Source organism: Thalassophryne amazonica, chromosome 1 (assembly GCF_902500255.1).
Source record: "Thalassophryne amazonica chromosome 1, fThaAma1.1, whole genome shotgun sequence".
NCBI lineage: Eukaryota > Metazoa > Chordata > Actinopteri > Batrachoidiformes > Batrachoididae > Thalassophryne > Thalassophryne amazonica.
Window position 1 is genome coordinate 53,242,866 of NC_047103.1, and position 5,432 is coordinate 53,248,297.

Genomic DNA, 5,432 nt, shown 5'->3' on the forward strand with positions numbered 1-5,432 from the left:
GTGTACACTATGACCCCTATGATACACAGGAAAATCTACACTTCAAAAAGTATGCACATGACGTACTGACTAACCCGCCACCAGATGTACAAAGAATACAAATCATAGAAAATTAATGATCCTGAATGACAGGACCATCGCATCAGGCTTCTTTCAGTCCAGCTCTTTTTTTACTCCCTTCTGTTTATACAAGCAGCCAAGGTGGCTGTCTGACAAGCCACAACACCCACTTTTTCTTTCACAAAATGTCTGGTCAGGTCTGGTCTGATGTGTCTGGGTCCAGGCCTCTGAGCATCAGGAAAAGGAATCAGAGAACAGAGCTCCGCTCTCTTCCACACAGACAGCAGCGCTCTGCTGTTAGAAAGACAGACAACCAGTCAGGACGTCAGACTTTGTCTTTCAGCTGTTCGGAAGTGGGAAAGAACATTAGGGGTCATTGTGCTGCTGCATTCCGGCGCGGCGGCCCGACTGTTTTATCCAGAAGCTGTGATCCCTCAGCCTGCCCATCACTCCATCTGAAAACATAATTGATTGGGATATTAAATGGGCTGTGCGGCCCTAAATAAAATTCCATGCATGCTTAATTCTCCAGTGTGGTTTTGGATGCCGGACACTTTCTTCCCCGTCCAGACTATAGTGTTACACGCTGGACTGTCTTAACTTCGACCACCTCATAAAATCTGCCTCATAAATATTTTTTACATGTTATTTAAACTATCGCAGCTCTCTACGGTTCTGTGTGGTTTGATATTTGCAAATTACACATTCAGATGCCTGCAGACCTGATAATAGCATGATTATCAAAGAAAAAAAATAGTCTATACTGCATGCAGTGTTACAGAAATAAATGAGAAATTAATATGAATGAAGCGAATTCTTTGTGGTCATGTTGGTTTAGCCAAAAAACATTTAAAAATGATGTTATTTAAGTGAAGCTAAAATGTGGTGTATTTTACAGCTCAACTACATGTACTGTAATTAGGATGTGGCTATGTTGTGTTTGGTCTAGACGTGCACCAGTTCCAGTTATGATTTGCTTCCTGATAGGATTAGTCACCAAGGCTCTTCAGTGTCAGTCACAGCCCCAAGAGACTGTGCAGGCAGATAAAACACAGAAACAAATAATACACCTTTTCATAAAATTAACACAGGTGTCTTATAAGCAGCTTGTAAAATTTGGAACAATAAACAGGTAATAGATGCTAAAGAGACAAACCCCAAATTAACCTATTTTTATGTCTCTCAGAAAAAACACCCATTTGTGTGCCTGTTGCTATAAACAGAAATGAGCGGCCTTCCCTCCCTCTGTGTGGCCATGTCACACAAAGATCAAGTAGTGGGAAGCGGCCTCCGATGAAGTCCTACTGGAAGAAGAAAAAGTTGCAGTTCCTTGACAGGCCACTTGACGCTGCCTCCAAAACAGAGCACATTCCCATTCCTATCTAAAACAAATGCAGAGGAGGGGGAGAGCTGGCAGTTTTGTGAAGTACAGAGGATAAAATAAGTATTAAACACGACACCATTTTTCTCAGTAAATATATTTCCAAAGGTGCTGTTGACATGAGATTTTCACCAGATGTCAGTAACAACTCAAAGTAATCCATACATGCAAAGAAATCAAACTACAGATGTGTATAAATGTGTAATAATGTGAAATGACAGGGAAAAAGTATTGAACACCTGAAGACAGGGAGGTGCAAAAAGGCAAGAAAGCCAAGACAGCAGCTGAAATCTATCAGTAGTTACAGAGCAATCCTGCCCCTTGTCAGTGCAAATTAATATAAGCTGGTTCAGCTCCAACTGATGGCCTGGAAAAAGTTGTCTTAGTACCAAGGTGTCACACAAGAAGCATCTCATGATGGGTAAAAGCAAACAACGGTTATATGTATGTGGTATTTGTATTTTAGTCACTTGTTAAGTCTCATTTTGGTTTTGTTCTGATAATCTCTTTTCTGTGTGTATTACTTTTGTTACTGGTTTTATGCTCTGTTTATTTTATTCTGTGTAGTCATTAGTTGTATTTTTTGTTAAACTTTTGCCACTTTAGTCCCGTTCCAATTTGGGCTCTAGTTTTATTTTCTTGCTGATCACTTTCTGTTCATGTCAGTAGTTTTTTCGTCTTTGATATTTGCTTCCTCTTTGCGTTAGGCATTTCAGCTTTTTCACATTTGGTTGGGGTTTGATTTTCAGTCAGGCTGAGTCTGCTTCTGTTAGTCACACCCACCTGTCACTCTACTCCTGTCTCACCTCTGTCTTGTCTGACCACGCTCCTTCCTGAACCTTACCTGTACCTGTCTCTTGTTCACACCCTGATTGCCATGCTTGGTATTTAAGCCTCACTGTCCCCCATGTCTTTGCCAGTTCATTGTGCTTTCTAGTCCTCGTTCCAGCCTTTTTGTCTTGCCCTGATATGCCCTGCCGTGTTTTGACCGTGTTCTGCTTTTGACCTTACTCTTTGCCTCAGCCTATGACCATTGCCTCGTTGTGTTTTGATCAGCGCATGTTTTTGACCTCGCCTCAGCCTGTCACCTGCCTGTACCACCATCTCTGACTGTCCACCTGTGTACTGAATTCCAGCCTGTCTTTTAGAGATAAAGCCTTTTTACTCTCACGCCTGTCTCTGAGTTTTGCATTTACGTCCATCCACCTTCTGTGCCACGCCTACTGTCACCATGACACAACCTTATTGTTACAAAACATACTGATGGTACTGGTTATAGGTTTTCTAATCTTCTGAATGTTCCAGTGAACGTTGTTGGGGCCATAATCTGGAACTGGAAAGAGCGTCATTTTACCATAAACCGGGCATAACCAGGTGCTCCTCGCCAGTGGTGTCAAAAGTACACACATTTGTTACTTAAGTAGAAGTATAGATACTGCAGTTTAAAAACACTCTGGTAAAAGTTGAAGTATCAACTTGACCTCTTTACTCAAGTAAAAGTGAAAAAGTATGTGCTCCAAAACCTACTTAAAGTATAAAAGTATAAAGTAACCTTTAAAAAAAAAAAGATGCCACTATATGAATTGAAAGCTTAATTTAAAAACTGATTCGTTCTACATGTGGCCCAAGACCCAAAACCCCAAATTACCCCCCAACACCACCTGCACGAAAATGTTTCAATTCTAGAAGCTCTGAAATGCAATCTGGGACTATTCCAGACAATAAACTGCAGTGAGTGCAGCATCCATTTAGTGAAGGAAAAAAACAACAAAAAAACACAACTTTCCTTATTCAAATTAATTCCAGTAGTATTCTGCTCTTACTAGGATGCAGCAGTTTTCTAGTTTGGCAGATAGTTCTGGAGGAAATCACTGAAGAAATTAACAAACTGAAAATATGGTTTGACTGAAACAAACGGTCATTAAACTTAAATAAGACAGGGATGAAATGGAGGAGTAAGAGTCACTAGGTGTTCACAGGAAACATTTATGTACGTATGTATTTATTTATGTTGGGTGGGCCGCCAGAAGAGGAGGTACTGCTGGCCCACCACCAGAGGGCACCCTGCCTGAAGTGCGGGCTTCAGGCACGAGAGGGCGCTGCCGCCACGGACACAGCCGGGAGTGACAGCTGTCACTCATTAATTCCTGACAGCTGTCACTCATTCTTCATCATCTCACTCCATAAAACCCAGACGTCATCTCCACCTCATCGCCGAGATATCGTACTTCTTTGGAGGTAATCTTCTCTGCCAGTATTCTGTGATTTCAGGAGGTATTGTTTTGCAGCTGTCAACCAGAGGACCGGCATGGGTCGCGACTGTTTCGTCCTACGTCTGTCAGATAAGTGGTTAACAGACGCTGCACGAGTGTGTGTTAGAGGTGGAGGTGGCATTCCCACCGTTGTTGTTACGGGGTGTACACACACCCACACTTGACTGTCTTTGTTCTTCGCCAGCAGTACCAGATCCGACAGTCGGGGATGGTGATCACCTGAGAATTCGGGACTTGGCGGTTCCAGTATTCACCAGGTTCGGCGGCGGCGGAAATCGTGTGGTTCCGGCTCTTCTCAGGACAGACATCTTCTATCCTCGAGCCTGCCCACACGTCACCTTTGTGATTTGACTGTAATCATATTCTGAGATTGTCTGTGTATTCGTTGTGCACCTTCACAACATTAAATTGTTACTTTTTGGCTCATCTATTGACCATTCATTTGCGCCCCCTGTTGTGGGTCCGTGTCACTACACTTTCACAACAATTTATGTATGTTCATTGTTAGTTGCTTTTATATTTTCTGTTGTGTTTCTATTCAGGTTCTTTTTGCCTCTTTCTCTAGAATTGTATATAATAATAATTAGATTATTAATATATAAACAAAAATAAATTTAAGAAATATTACAATTTGAAAACAAATGCACCCGAACGTGATGACGGCTGCAGTTGCTAAATGCTAACTTTTAACATTGAAAATGCCATAGACATGCTAACGCGTTAGCGTTGCTCCCGTTTTTAAGTTATAAAATACATCTATCAACTGTTTCAGAAGACCATAACAGGTCGATTTAACATAGAAAAGGTAAATAATACTCATAGAAGTATGCTCTTTAGGGTTTTAGCGGGGGGAAATTAAGCGAAAGAAAGAAAGAATAAACGAAGCAATGGTCGAAGCATTGCTTCAATCTGCGAACCACTGCTTGGTTCACGGTTCAAAGCAAAGCCGCGCTGCAGAAAAGTTGATTACAGGCGCACATGACATGAAATATATATATATATATATATATATATATATATATATATATATATATATATATATATATATATATATATATATAAACATTAAACTGAAGCCAAGAGTAACGAGGCTGTTTGTTTTAAAAATGTAAGGAATAGAAAGTACAGATACTTGTGTGAAAATGTAATGAGTAGAAGTCAGAAGTAGGCAGAAAAATAAGTAATGGAGTAAAGTATAGATACCTAAAAAGTGTACTTAAGTACAGTAACGAAGTATTTGTACTTCGTTACTTGACACCTCTGCTCCTCGCATGATTTCTGACAGAGGACTTAAAAAAAATTCTCAGGAGAGTTGTCCAAGAGCCAAGGACCACTTGTGGAGAGCTCAGAAAGACCTGGAATGAGCAGGTACAATTGTTTCAAAGTAATGCACTCAACCACCACAGCCTGTATGCACATTCACCATGCAAGACTCCACTGCTGAAGAAAAATGTTTAAGCTCGTTTAAAGTTTGCTGCACATCTGGACAAGCCTGTGAAATACTGATAGAATATAGTCTGGTCAGATGAGACCAAAATCAAACTCGATGGATGCCATAATACACACCATAAATGAGGAAGCTTAGCCGCCGTTAGTTCCCCCCTGGCAGATCCCGAGCAGCCGGGAAAGCAGGCTGACTGGGTGACTGTGAGGAGGAAGCGTAGCCCTAAACAGAAGCCCCGTGTACACCGCCAACCCGTTCACATTTCTAACCGTTT

At 41.2% G+C, this 5,432-nt stretch overlaps 1 long non-coding RNA gene across 1 annotated transcript; it reads right to left on the reverse strand.

The window, feature by feature from the left end:
- Positions 1 to 1,496: 1,496 nt before the first annotated feature.
- LOC117519428 lies at positions 1,497 to 4,940 on the reverse strand. Its single transcript, XR_004563286.1, has 3 exons — positions 4,931 to 4,940; positions 3,219 to 3,222; positions 1,497 to 1,622 (listed from the first exon to the last, which is right to left on the reverse strand). It is a non-coding gene; the product is annotated as an uncharacterized LOC117519428 (long non-coding RNA).
- Between the last annotated feature and the right edge of the window lie 492 nt (positions 4,941 to 5,432).